Source organism: Coenobita brevimanus, chromosome 22 (genome assembly GCF_032717465.1).
Source record: "Coenobita brevimanus isolate Jiangsu-jjx chromosome 22, ASM3271746v2, whole genome shotgun sequence".
NCBI lineage: Eukaryota > Metazoa > Arthropoda > Malacostraca > Decapoda > Coenobitidae > Coenobita > Coenobita brevimanus.
Genome location: NC_136975.1, coordinates 12,687,936 through 12,703,275, shown reverse-complemented (window position 1 = coordinate 12,703,275; position 15,340 = coordinate 12,687,936). Strand labels below are relative to the sequence as shown.

The 15,340-nt window shown below is 43.3% G+C and overlaps 1 protein-coding gene across 1 annotated transcript in view; it reads left to right on the top strand.

The window, feature by feature from the left end:
• Positions 1-15,340, top strand: part of LOC145392427 (uncharacterized) — a 149,621-nt gene that overhangs the window by 118,113 nt on the left and 16,168 nt on the right. The window lies entirely within an intron of this gene.

The window sequence follows — 15,340 nt, the reverse complement described above, 5'->3', positions numbered from 1 at the left end:
TCCTCTCAAATTACTCATTTCCACTTGCTCTCACTCTTGACTTCTGTCCCTCCAACAAGGTTCAAGCTTCACTTCCATACGTTAGAAGTTGGTATCACAATATTGTCGTGTAGTAGCTTCTTCACTTCCCATCCCCACTCCCCTGTTTCTTATCACTGCTTTTTCGAGGGAACTGAGGAACTTTTCTTCCTTGTTGTAACCTTTCAAGCACTTCATCCTCTAAACTGCCATCCTTATTCATCACAGTACCCAAGTACTTAAATGTACTCACATTTTCCATTTCCTTCTCATCCATCCTGAATGTACGTTCACTGACTTCACTTCTCCCGAACACCATAACTTTACACCTCCCTACATTCACCTTTAGATTCCTTTTCTTACACACTCTCCGAAACTCATCCATCAAGCCTTGCAGCTCCCCTTCATCTTTACTGAACAAGACACTATCATCAGCAAGCAACAGAACAGGGAGTTTCCAAACACTGCCCTCTCTCACTAGGGCCGCTCCAATATCCACTGCCCAACCTGGTATCGCTTTTATCACCCCATCCATATAGAGATTGAACATCCATGCAGACATGACACATCCTTGTTTCAATCTAACTTTCGAACAGAAAAATTCACTCAGTTCACCATCCACACGCACTGCAGCCTTAGCACCCTCATACAAACTCTTCACGGCCTTCAACAACTTCCCATCTACTCCATATATTCTTAATACTTTCCACAGTCCTTTTGTATCCACCCCATCATATGCCTTCTCCAAATCCATGAAGGCCGCATACAACTTCTTTCCCTTCACTAGAAACTTTTCCTCTGATGATCTAAGAATGAATATCTGACCTACACAGCCTCTTTCCTTCCTAAAATGTCTCTGTTCTTCTCCAACTAAATCCTCTGTTATTTCTCTATCTCTGTCAATAAGTATCCTACTTTTCCTATTACACTAAGTATCCATATACTTTTCCTATTACACTAAGAAGACAAATGCCCTTATGATTACCACACACTTCTTTTCCCCCTTTTCCTTTGTACAGGGGAATGATTATACCTGACTTCCAATCATCGGGATTCCACCTTCCTCCCAGGCCAATCTGTACGTCTTCCACATCCATTCTACTACTATCTCTCCCCCATGCTTCAGCATTATTCTCACCACACACTCCATCAGTTCCTGGGGCTTTCCCCATTTTAACTTTCTTCATTGCTTCCACAACTTCCGCGTCATACTGATTTTTTCCTCACTTCTCACATCCCTTCTTCTCCCAGCCATTCCCCAGCCACTTATACTTGCATTACTTTTTTCATGACCTATGTTCAACAATTCCTTAATCCATGTGTTCCTCTCCTTCTGCTCACTTTTTCTCCCCTTCTCCACTAGTAAGCTACAGTTTTTATCTTTCAGTGCCCAACTAACTTCTTTCGCACCCTGTCTAACTCTCCTTACCACGTTACACTCAAGTTCCTTCCAAATTCCTCAGCCACTCTCTTTTTACTCTCTCTTACTAATCTTTTCACCTCTCTCCTCCTTTCTACATATAACTCTCACTTCCGTCTCTCAACTTCTTCCACGCCCTGTTTCTCATCCACTCACTATATACTTTCTTTTTTTGTGCCACAGCCTCTCTCACCTCTTCATTCCACCATGATGTTCCCTGCATCCCCTTTCGTGTTCTCTTCACACCACACACCACCTCACATGCAGCACAGATTTCGTCTGTGAATATTTTGCACACGCATTCCACGTCCCGCATCTGCTCCAGTACATATTTACTCAATCGCTCTTCCACTTCCCTTGTATATTCTGCCTTTTTTCCATCCTCTCGTAACTTTTCCACACTCCTTGTATGAACTATTTCCTCCTGTCCTTCCCTTATTCTATTTCTCCATTTCATTTGGACTTTGATTCTGACCACCACCACTTACTCCCCCAACCTCCAGGTACTTCTGCATCTATTACACACCTTCCCATCCTTTCATCCAAACTCACATATTCAGTCATTGCCTTCCGCTCATTCAGCTCACCACCCACCCTTCACATCACTCGCCATGTATACTTATGGATCATTTTGCGCCTGAAGAGGGTATTGGCTGTCATCAACGCCCTCCTGGCACAAATGTCCACTAAAGCACTGCCATTCTCATCCATCTCATCAGGCACACCCCACTCACTAACTACTCCATCCACCTTCACATTCCCTATATTTCCATTGATATCTCCAATCAAAAACACACTCTCATTCCTTTCAAACTTTTCCATGCATGCTTCCACATTTGTCCAGAATTCTTCTCTCACTCTGCACGATCTTGCACTGGCGCATAGACATACACATAATCGCCCATATTTGTAGTCCAACTTTCAATCTTACCCACACAATCCTTGGGCCAACTGATCCATAATCTTATATTCTCCTTCCATCTGTTACTCACAACAATATACATTCCTTCTTTTGCCCTCTCATTCTCACCAACTCCCGTGTATATACCCCATCCATATTCCCATTCTCTCACACTCTCACCTGTATTTAGATTCAGCTAATCCACACACATCCACTTTCGCACCCTCAAGCACCTGGACAATCTTTCTTTTTTCCACCTCATAATTTGCACCCCATACATTCCATGTAGCTATCCGTACCATATCCTTTGTTCGGTCCTTAGTCGTCACCTTTTGGTTAGTCCTGGTCCGAGGCTACTTGTTCGTATTATTAGTTAGCTTTTTTTCCGGGAAGGGGCACTAACCCTCCACAAACCCACTTGATGTCACGTAGGGACCACTTGTTGGTTGGTTATAAGGTTACCAACCAGCGCTGTTAATGCTTTCCTGGTTTACAGGAAATCATTTGGCTTGCCACTCATTGTAGAGCTACCCTAATAACAAAGTACCACTACACTAAGTGGGTGGATGATTGACCAGAACATTCTATTGTCATTAGGATTATTTACTAGTTTGGATGCTTTGTTGTGAAGAAAGTTTGATTTAGCGAGGTTTATTACTGCTTATGCATGGTTAATGGCAATTTGAAATTGACTGAGTGAATCAAATGCTGTTGATTTTAAGTAAAGGCTGTAAACTAAGGACTTTTGGGCAGGAGCTCTGGCACAATTGCTGTCAAACTATTTGGGGAGTCTGATCTTTTAATGATCTGTTGACCGTGTATGAACACTTCCATAACAGCACGTATTAACCCCTAAAGTACTAACAGGATCGATCAATCCTTTTTCAGGATTATGCCAGATGCCAAATGTTATCAACAGAGAAGCCTTTGTAATAAACTGCAGACACTAGGCTTTGGCCTGATTGTGGCGTATATCGATCGAAACCAATGAGAACTAAGTTCTGAGTAGGGAGGGGGGAGGATCCGGGCCCTTACCCATGGTGGGGGAGGGGGTGATTCCTCCACCGCCCTGTCGCCATCATCCTCTACCCCAATACCTTCGATCCCTCTCCCCCTCCCACGCCTCTGACCGCCTCCTGTTCCCTCCCTCCCCCTCCCCCACCATCCTCCATCACGCCACTGCGGTCCCCCCCCCTTTCCCCCCTCCCTGTCTCCCTGGGAAGGGTCATATTCTCCCTACCCACCCTCCACACTCCTGTGCTCCCTCTCTGCCTGTCCTCTTTGTCTTGTGTCTGTCTTCCACCTCTATACCGCCGTACCTCCCCTCCGGGCCTCTCCCCACCCAACCCACACCCCAACCTCATGTATACCTCATACCAATTAATCTGGCCAGGTATGTATGGCAACACTGTTCTTGCCGAGATTCTGATTGGCTGGGGGTGTTTGTTCGATTTCGTTGTTGCTAAAACTGATATTCTTTTTATTATCAGATGTGATACTGAGTTTGTCGACAGTACAATCGTCAAAAACAATAAGAAATCCGTTATATACTTATCAGCAATGAAAATTTCTTAGGAAGATAGAGATATGAGTCAACAATGTATTATAACAGTCCAGGTCAAGGTCAGCATTCGAACAATTCCTTTAAATCTCCGACACTCCGTAATATAACAGAAAATTAAGGAAACCTGCTTAATCTAAGCGTTGGTATAACACATTTAAATTTTAAGATCAGTCTGCACCCTTAAATCGTGCCACAACTCTGAATAATCAAAAATTCTAATGAATAGACGAGTTCTGCGGGAAGGGAGGTTTGAAAAAATCGCGAAAAATCAAAGTAGGCTAAAGGAAAACTATTTCATTATATATCCTCTATTATCACAGTACGGACTGATCTTAAAATTTAAATGTGTTATGCCAACGCTTTGATTAAGCAAGTTTCCTTAATTTTCTGTTATGTTACGGAGTGTCAGAGATTTAAAGGAATTGTTCGAATGCTGACCTTGACTTGGACTGTTATAATACTTTGTTGACTCATATCTCTATCTTCCTAAGATAATTTCGTTGTTGATAAGGATATAACGGATTTCTTATTGCTTTTGACAATTGTATTATCGACAAACTCAGTATCATATCTGATAATAAAAAGAGTATCAGTTTTAGCAACAACGAAATCGAACAAACACCTCCAGCCAATCAGAATCTCGGCAGGAACAGTGTTGCCATACATGCCTGGCCAGATTAATTGGTATGAGGTACAGTATGCTATCCGCTTACATCTCCCCCCCCCCCCCCGGCCTAGAGAATTATACGATATTGTTACTATTCATGTCGCGTGTTTTCATTCAGTACCAGATTATTGTTTGTGTAATTGCATACACCCATGCACGAAACGTAGAATGTATGTATTTTCATTTTCTTTTAAATGAATTTCCATGTTTTTTGCATTTTTTGGGGGGAGGGGGGAAAGCGTGTTACTGGCATAATTATGTACCTGTCAAAGTTTTTTTTTTTTGCATATGTTTATCCTTTTGATGTAATCCTTCGTATTTCTTTGTACTCTTTGTTTATCAAAGCGTATGATAAGTCACTCTCTCTGTGGTGTAGAGTTTCAGCTGAGTCTTTGGTAATCTCAGCTGCGATTAGCACCAAGGTAATTTTTCCCCTTGAAAATCTTACAGATACTTGATTTGACAGCTCTGAGGGTAGGGGATGGGGGGGAAAGGAGTGAGGGGAGTGGGTGCTGGAGAGTGTAACACCAAAAAAAAAAAAGATTTTGCATGCTTTTGCTCTTTTTATTTTTTGACAGCTACACAGCTATAAGGGAAGGAGACAGGGGGAGGGAAGGTGGGGAGGGGAGAAGTGTTTGGGAAGAAGGGTGTTGGGAGTGAGTGAGGAACACCGGCATAATTACTGTTTATGTTATTGTTTGAAAAAAGTGAGCTGGGTAATGCTGAAGGGTGGTTGTAGGGGGGAGGGGGGAGGGGGAGGGGAGGAAGAGAGGGGGGGGTGATGGGAGTGGGTGAGGAATGTCATGGGAGAGGAAGAATGAGGGAGAGATTGGGTGGGAGAACATAGAAAACTGGAGTCGCGCCACCTGGAAGGGTAACTTTTTTCAACATTGATTGGCTATAGCTCAATAACCAGTTGGTCTAAAAGGCTGAGGTTTGCGGCATAAGATGTGTAAATTCAAGCTCTAAACCTTGGGGGATGAAACTTTTTACTTCTGTAACAGTCGAAAAATCGGATTCATATACAGGTTTTTCAGGGAAGTTTGATCGATCGAATTGCGTATTCTAGGGGTTGTCATTAATGTGGTACTGGGTAGAATTGAAGTCACTGGAAAAGAATGAGTGCCATGGAATATCAGCCAAATAATTTTTAAATCCATCCTAGTCTGCCCTATCAAAGTGCCATTGGGTCACCCTGACAGGTTCGGAATGGGGAGGTTTGGCACAACTGACTAATGAGGCTTTGATGAGACTGTGGTCAGAGGATCCATGTCCTGACAGTACTTCTATCCTGTATTGATCTGGCTTATTTGTCACGAATAGGTTCAAGAGATCAGCGTTATGGTCAGGATTATCTGGTACTCTGGTTGGTTGTTTTAACAATTGCGTGAGATTAAACGATTCTGCAAACACCTCACATTCTAGACCAACATCATCAGTCCTGGCAGGATGCAATAACCATTCTACATTATGTATGTTAAAATCACCCAAAACGGTAATTTCAGTGGTAAGGGTGAGGTTAAGGTCAGTGAACTGTGTGGATATGAAGTAAAAAATGCTGAGTTTTGAAGAAGCATTGGGGGAGCGATAAACAATACAGATAGTTTGGAAAAATTTAGATAATTTAATTTATATTATGAATAATCAGAATTAACTGAACTGAAGTTCAAAACAGTGTTAACTGCCATTTCGGATTTGATATAACAGCAGGTGCTACCCTTGCTACAGAAGCTTGTAAGGAGATGGTAACCAGGAAAACAAAATGGGGATATGTCAATAAATGGAGAGATTTCAGTTTCTGTGAGGAACAGGGCTTTGGGGGATATAGTCTATCTATCTATCTATTGCCAGACGCCTCAATCCCGTTTGGGATGGCAACAAACAAATCGCCTCCAAGTCGCCCTGTCCCCCACCATTTCACTGCCCTGCTCCCAACTCACACACCCCCTCTCTCATATACCTCTCCACCCCATCCCTCCATCTCATCCTCGGCCTCCCCCTTCCTCTTCCCCCCTCCACCTCACTCACATACACTCTCTTCGTCAGTCTTTCACCCTCCATCCTCTCCATATGGCCAAACCACCTCAGTGTGTTCCTCATAACGCTTCCTATCACATCCACATCAACACCACAACGCTCCTTTATATCCTCATTCGTCAGCCTGTCTCTCCATGTGACTCCACAGGCTCCTCTTAAATAGCTCATTTCCACTGCTCTCACTCTTGACTTGTGTCCTTCCAACAACGTCCAAGCTTCACTTCCGTACGTTAGAGTTGGTATCACAATACTGTCATGTAGTAACTCTCTCACTTCCATGCTCACTTCCCTGTTTCTTATCACTGCTTTCAAAGAACCAGCAACCTTTCTTCCCTGCTGTACCCTTTCAAGCACTTCACCCTCCAAACCTCCATCCTTACTCATCACACTACCCAAGTACTTAAACGTACTTAAGTACTTAAACGTACTCACATTTTCCAATTCCTCACCATCCAACCTCGCTGTACATTCACTGACTTCACCTCTCTCAAAGACCATCACTTTACTCTTCCCTACATTCACCTTTAGATTCCGTTTCTTACACACTCTCCCAAACTCATCCACTAAGCCTTGCAGCTCCCCTTCGTCTTCACTCTACAACACAGTATCATCTGCAAACAACACTACAGGGAGTTTCCAAACACTATCCTCTCTCACCAGGGCCACTCCAACATCCACTATCCTACCTTGTACCTCTTTTATTACCCCATCCATGTACTGATTGAACAACCATGGAGACAAGACACATCCCTGTTTCAACCCAATTTTCAAAGAGAAAAATTCACTTAATTCACCATCCAAACGCACTGCAGCCTTCGCACCATCGTACTTACTCTTCACAGCATTCAACAACTTCCCATCTACTCCATATAGTCTTAACACTTTCCACAATCCTTGTCTATCCACCCTGTCATATGCTTTTTCCAAATTCATGAAAGCCGCATACAACTTCTTTCCCTTCTCTAGAAACTTTTCTACTAAAGATCTAAGAATGAATATCTGATCTACACAACCTTTTCCCTTCCTAAAGCCTCCCTGTTCCTCTCCAACTAATTTCTCTGTTCTTTCTCTAACTCTGCCAATAAGTATCCTACCATACACTTTTCCTACTATACTAAGAAGACAAATGCCCCTATGATAGCCAAACACTTCTTTTTCCTCTTTTCCTTTGTACAGGGGAATAATTATACCTGACTTCCAATCCTCCGGGACTCTACCTTCCTCCCAGGCCAATCTGCACATCATCCACATCCATTCTACTACTATCTCTCCCCCATGGTTCAGCATTTCACCAAACACTCCATCAATTCCTGGGGCTTTCCCCGATTTAACTTTCTTCATTACTTCTACAACTTCTATCCTACTGATTTCTTCCTGTCTTCTCACCTCTCTCCTTCTCCCAGCCATTCCCCAGCCTCTATACCGCCGTACCTCCCCTTAAAGTGTTCTCTCCATCTGCTCACTTTTTCTCCCTTCTCCACTAGTAATCTACCATTTTTATCTTTCACTCCCCTGCCAACTTCGCTTCCACCCTGTCTTACTCTTTTCACCTCTTTCCAGAACATTTTCTTACAGTCCCTCCACTTTACAACCAATTTCCTTCCAAATTCCTCATCCACTCTCTTCTTACTCTCTCTTACTAATCTTTTCACCTCTCTCTTTCTTTCTACATATAACTCTCTCTTCCGCCTCTCAACTTCTTCCACGCCCCTATTTCTCATCCATTCATTGTATGCTTTCTTCTTTTGTGCCACAGCCTGTTTCACCTCTTCAGTCCACCACGCTGTTCCTTGCACCCCCTCCATCTTCTCTTCCTTCCACACACCACATCACATGCTGCACATATTTCTTCTGTAAATATCCTACACACACCTTCCACGTCTCCCATCTGCTCCAATTCATATTTGCCCAATCGTTCCTCCACTTCTCTCTTATACTCTGCCTTTTTCTCATCCTCTTGTAACCTTTCCACTCTCCTTGCAACTACTCCTTCCTCTCGTCTTTCCCTTCTTCTATTCTTCCATCTTATTTGAATTCTAATTCTGGCCACCACCTAGTCGTTGTCAGAAAGTCCACTCCCCCAACCTCTATAAACTCTTGCATCCATTACACATCTTCGCATCCTTTCATCCACACACACATAATCAATCATTGCCTTCCTTTCATTCAGTTCACCACCCACCCTTCTCATCACTCGCCACGTATACCTGTGGATCATTTTATGCCTGAAGAGGGTATTGGCTATCACCAACCCCCTCCCAGGACAAATGTCCACTAACGCACTCCCATTCTCATCTATCTCAGCAGGCAACCCCACTCACCAATTATTCCATCCACCTTCACATTCCCAACTTTACCATTCATATCACCAATCAAAAACACGCTCTCATTCCTTCCAAACTTTTCCATGCACACTTCTACATTTGTCCAGAACTCTTTTCTCACTCTTCTAGCATGATCTTGCGTTGGCGCATACACACACACAGTCGCCCACATTTGTATTCCAACTTTCAACTTTACCCACACAATCCTTGACCCAACTGATCCATACTGTCTTCTGCTCCTCTTCCATCTTTTACTCACAACTATACATACTCCTTCCTTTGCCCTCTCATTCTCACCTACTCCTGCACATATACCCCATCCATACTCCTATTCTCTCACACGTTCTCCTCTCCGTTTTGTTTCAGTTATTCCACATACATCCACTTTCGCACCCTCAAGCCTCACCTCATCATTCGCTCCCCTTACATTCCATGTTCCGATAACCATGTCCTTTGTCCGGTCCTTGGTCGTCATCGTTTGGTCAGTCCTTGTCTGAGGCTTACTGTTTGATTTTTTAGTTAGTTGTTTTCCGGGGAGGGGCACTAACCCTCCGCCAACCCTTTTAGTCGCCTTTTACGACAAGCGGGGATACTGGGGGAGTATTCTTGAAAAAACTCTCTACCTCCAGAGGGATATAGATTGGAGGAAAAAGTGAATGGAATTCAGTTTAGTAGTAAGACCACGGATATTAGTGACATATAAGTGTGAGAAATATTTATTTTAATATAAGTCAGTATCCACACTCAACACCAAAAATGTAAGAAATCTCTAGTATTTTCTACCAAACAACTCGTAGGTCCTTACTCGTCCCTAAGATTGTCCTTAAGTAATTTCAAACAAGTCTCATAAGGTTAGGTGAACCGTAACTTTCACCTTAACTCACCTATTACTCTTCTATCTCCTAGCTAAGCCCCCTTGAATTGGCCAATATGTAAAGGTTACTCAGCTAGGCAGTGTCGGACAGCAGATAACGACAAGCCTCCTTTTCTGTCTGTTGCTTAGGCAGTCAAGCGACATGAAGTGCGTATATACAAACGTGCTTGAACCTTGTCTAGGAGCCGAGTGAGCAAATGGCGGGCCTCTATCTCCCTCATAGAATGGTAGAGGTGCCAACTATTAATTAATTACAATATAAAATACAGCTAGATTACATCATGATATATACAGGGAGAATCTAACAAATTAATCTTAGTTTTAATAATAAACCAAATATTCCCTTTATCTACTGTATATAATATGCCAAAACTACATCTGCTTTTATATGAGGACTTTTTGATCTTCAGACACGTTATTTGACGTGCAGATGCAGTTTAGTCAGTGGAAATTCCGAAGAAATTACATGTATTTACAGTACAGTTGTCCACGAGGGTTAAACACAGTAGCATTTAATATATTAATAATAAGAATTTTTAAAGAGAACATAATTTCTGGATTATAAAAACTGCTTGAACTGTTGTTAATGATCTCAGGTTTTCCTCTGCTTCTAACCAGGGACGAAAATTTTAAAAAGTAGAGAGCGCAGCTGCTCTGGGGGACAATATTTCCCACAATAAGGCCTGTCACGGGGTTTTTAAAAATTAAGTAATATTAAAGAATATTATTCAATAATACTTAAGAACAGGACAATGAATTGTCTTGTGAAAATCAAGCAATGATTACTTTATGTGGCTTACTTCGCCGATTCTCTAAGGACGAAAATTTATAAACTTTCTCAACAGTATACAGCAGAGACTAATTACTCACAAATGCTCTTTGTTAGTACTGTTGGCCTCTGAAGAAAGTGACTTCACCCCTGACAATCAATAACTAATGCTATTAATGATAACAGGTTCTTGCTGATGCATTAACTCCTGGTTGCACAACGGATTTTAAGGTTGATAGAAAAGGACTGGCCTAAATACCAGTTATGAATACCAAAGCGTTCATGCAAACTAGGAGCTATAAGTGAAATAAGCTTATTATAGAAAATAAAACACGAGTTTACATTACATTAAACTCAAGAAAAAGAACTGTTAATTGATTGATTACAATAAAATAAATTAACGTTACATGAGTTTCAAGATTAATTCAAATAAGGAGATCGCACTCACTCGCTCACTCAAAAGCTAACTCTTAAACCTAGGAAAAAACGAAAAGAAATACTGGTCAGAAAAGTGGACAAAGTGGATGACCGGGCATCGTTACTGAGGAAGGACACTGCACACACTGAGTCTCTCGCCAATCAGGCTAGGTGAGAATCCAACGGCGTCGTTGCTGGGGAAGGACGCTGTCACACATACTACCTGCTTTCGCGGCGCTCAAACCTTGACTGACTTCAAATCGTGAGAGAGAGGCAAGTGTCGAGTCGTACTTGCTAACGGCTAGAATGAGCGAAACACGCCCATAACAGAGTACTCAGCGGAGGTGCTAAAGTTGCGAACAAAGACGATCACTTATGACACAGTGAAAAATTGCCTGAGAAACACTCTTGGACGAGTGAATACATGGCAGTTAAACTGAGCGATAAATACTGGGATTCCACTAGAATTCGCGGTTTCCCACCAAAGTTAATATTACGAGTTTATTCAAATACTTTATCACGCCGACTTGTGACATTACGCCCCATAAAAATCAAATTTTTTTCTTCAGAGAAAAAAAATTTCAATATACATACACATAAATCCTAACTCAGTCACACAAGATTCACACTGTGGTGTGTGTGTGGTATCCTGCTACTGGAGAAAGTCCCAGTCGCCAGTGAGTGAAAAAAAAAACTCGTATTTACGTTAATAGAAGCAAGCTTGAGGGGAAAACTTACCGTGACGATGGTGAAAAATCCTTTACTCAGGTCAAACTGATCTAAAAGTTCGCTACATTTACATCAACAACTAATTGTTATGTAGCGTGATGTATGTAATACACGGTGTAGGTGTGACAGTTGTGGTGGAACTGTACCTACGTGTAAAATGATATAATACAAATTTATAGTAAATAGTGACGACGAGGCAGAAGAGAAGGGCGGCAGCATGCGACAGGGACGACCAGCTGATCTGCACGACAATGCTGCACCCACCAGCTGCACCTGCAAAAGGAATCAAGGTGGAGCATCAAAAGTGTCATTTCTCTCTCTTTGCCTAGCAATCAGTCCTTATGTCATTATTAACCAGGAAATGTAGTCTTAGGATTCACAAATCTCTCAGGACCCTTATAGTTTACTGGTTAATGCTTATTAACTAGGAACTGTGCCAGTTCTTGAATTGCTCAAATCTCTTAGAATGGGCAGTTTACTAGTTAACCTAACATTATTAACCAGGAAACGTGTCAGTTCTTGAATTGCTCAAATGTCTTAGAATGGGCAGTTTACTGGTTAACCTAACTCTACACTTGCGACTAATAACAGGAAGCTGACAATCCCTACGCAATCTCGGGCAGGTCACATTTTAACGCCCACCATGGATGTGAACACTCATGTGAATATTATGCATTCTCCGGGAATCCTCAGAGGGCCCACAGCTCGAGATGTTCCCCAAGGTAATTCATACACAGCCTCGGACAGTCTCTGCGGGGTTCTCGAACCTCCCCTTTAACTTACGGTACATGTATGTACAGGCCCTGGACATACTGTGTCCTATGGGGCCAACAGGTGAGACGTCAGGTCTACATGTTTAACTGGGAACCAGGCTGGTCCATGGATTACTCAAATCTCTGAGAACGCCTATCTTACGGAACCCAGCATACAACAGTTGCCCGTGTTAGCTAGCAGTTAGCATGCGAGACATCAGGTCTGCACCTACTTCACCACTGCCCTCTCTCTCAACTGCTTCAGAGATTACGGGTGTGGTTTCAAATGGCACAGGAAGGACATGTCCCTGATTAGTGGTACGTGGACACACATTGCTGGAACTCACAAAACTATCTATGTCTCCTCCCATCTCTGGCCAGAAAAAGTCAGCTCGGATACGGCCCTGGGTTTTCCTTTTACCCATGTGACCTCCTGAGGCTGAACAATGACCCCATTCTAACACTGCTTGGGGTACTTAGCGGGAACGACAAACTGCAGTCAAACCTCACCCTCGGGTGTTCGTGACTCACAGTAGAGCCATCCTTGTTTGCAAAGGAACTTGGCTTGACCTCCCCGTGAATACTTTATCACTCTACCCTTTTGTTTCTTTTGCACGGCAGCAAGTGTTGGGTCAGAATGTTGTTCTTGAACAACAACTTGGCCACACATCAGATCTTGCGGCGATTCAATGGTCACTGGGGTGACACAGTTTGGAGCCTCAGCCATGGCTCATGTCACTGTAGCTGAAGTCTGAGTAGCGTCATCTTCAGTGCAACTATCTTTGGCACCGGGAATATTGCCTATGATAAGGTCAAATAAAGGTTCTGGCATGACAACTGCGAGTGTCGTACCAGTGTAAAATGGAGATGCCACCTGGATATGTGCCTCAGGGAACAATCTCACTGATCCATCAATAAGGTTAGCATGAATCTGTCGACCTGTGTACTGCTCAGGCCGAACTAGACTCTGCCTGACAGAGCAACCTGAGGAACCAATGTCTCTCAGGACTTTCACAGGAATGTTTCCCACAGACCCTGGCTGAACAAGAAAGGCAGTGTTACTGGTGGAAGGTCTGAGAAGGTAGCAGCCAGTCATTGGTGAGTCTGCAGAACAAACGATGCAGCAAATGTGGTGCCCTGAGAACTTGATACCTGAGGGGTTGTGCTCACCATCTGAGGAGCTGGAACATTGACCATCTGTGGAGGATGGTTCACTGTCGCTGGGGAACTAGTGAACCGTGGGGAAGTGCCTGTACTGGTGGGGTTGGCACCACTGTGCACCTGTTGTGGCATAGAGGCTGCATTTGCATCCTGCCTCTGATACACTAAAGTCGATTGATCTGACTGAGGGTTACGAAGTTTGTTCTTGCCCTGCTGCTGCTTGAAATACCAGTACTGCTGCTGGTTAGGGTTCTGCTTATCGTACCACTTCCACTCAAGTTTCTGAGTGTTTTGCCCCTGGTCCTTCTTCTGCGGTTTTGGACCTTGGCCATTATTCTGAGAACGGCCTTGTTGCTGGGGTTCAGTCTGAGACGGTTTTCCAGATTTATCAGGTTTCCTATTCCAGGTATGCTGCTTGCGAGTTTGATACCCGTATGCAGTGAAGAATGCATCAGCCTTCTTCACCATTTGGCGGGCATCTCTTACCTGGCAGATCTTAAGCTGAGCCATAGGTTCAGTTGGCCACGACTTTTCTAGCTGCGTGCACAGCATAAGGTCAATTATCCCCTCACGCGTGGAAGGAGTTTCATCCTTCTCCATCCACTCATCTAAGTAAGCAGTAAGCCTGTCAAGAAACTGAACGGCAGTCTCTTTTTCCCGTAAACGCGCCCTCATGAACTGACTCTTGGCGTCATCAACTGTGAGACCGTACGCTTTGACGAGTGCGGCCTTCTTCATCTCATACATGAGATTGTCTCCACGAATTCTATGGAGAATATCGAGGGCAGGGCCCTCAAACAGGCTAAAAAACTGAAGCTGCTTAGCTGCATCATCCAGCTGGTAAAGCTGAGCCATGTCTTCAAAACGAGCTATGTATGACTCGATTCGCTCGCCTTCCTTGTATGGGGGAAGCTTAATGTGTGGGGTCGCCATAATATGTGCAGGGATAGTGCTCGTGGAGCTTGGGCCAGCTGCAACAGATGTGTCTGAAGCCAAGGAATCTCGCTTGAGCTTCAACATTTCAATTTCATGTTTTTCGCGTGCTTCTCGCTCGGCACGTTCGTGTTCTCGTTCTCTCTCTCGTTGTTCACGCTCGTATTTGCGTTGTTCTCTCTCGTATTCGCGTTCTTTCTCGCGTTCCCCACGTTGAATTCGACACTCTTCACGAGCATCATTCTCGCGTTGCTGCTCGTAATTAAACCGAGAGAGGACATAATTCTTTACTTCAGTTGGGTCTGTAAGCCCCATATCTTTAACTTCCTGTACATAGATGCTGGTAGACATGATGCTAACTCAATCTAAGTAGCTAGTACTGACTGCAATTCTTTCAGAGAAAGATGCCAATAATCAAGAATAAAGAATATAGGCACAGGTTAGTGGTGACCAGTTTTTATCTAATTACTGGTAAAGAAAGAAAATTAAACAAACAACTGACTGTGAAAACTATTACGTAAATTAATAGAACTGAATCAATAATCACCAGTAAGATAGTGCCTATAGACTTTAATGATAAATACCCAAGTATGAGCGAGTGAGTATTATCCCGTGAATAGCTTTAGAGCTAGGAGTTAATATCCTGGAATGAGGTGGCCAAATGTCACGGGGTTTTTAAATATATGCAATATTAAAGGATCTTCGCGCCGACTCGTGACAAGGCCGAACCCGCTCTTCTCCACTGTCGAACATGAACAGTGTTTGCAACAACCG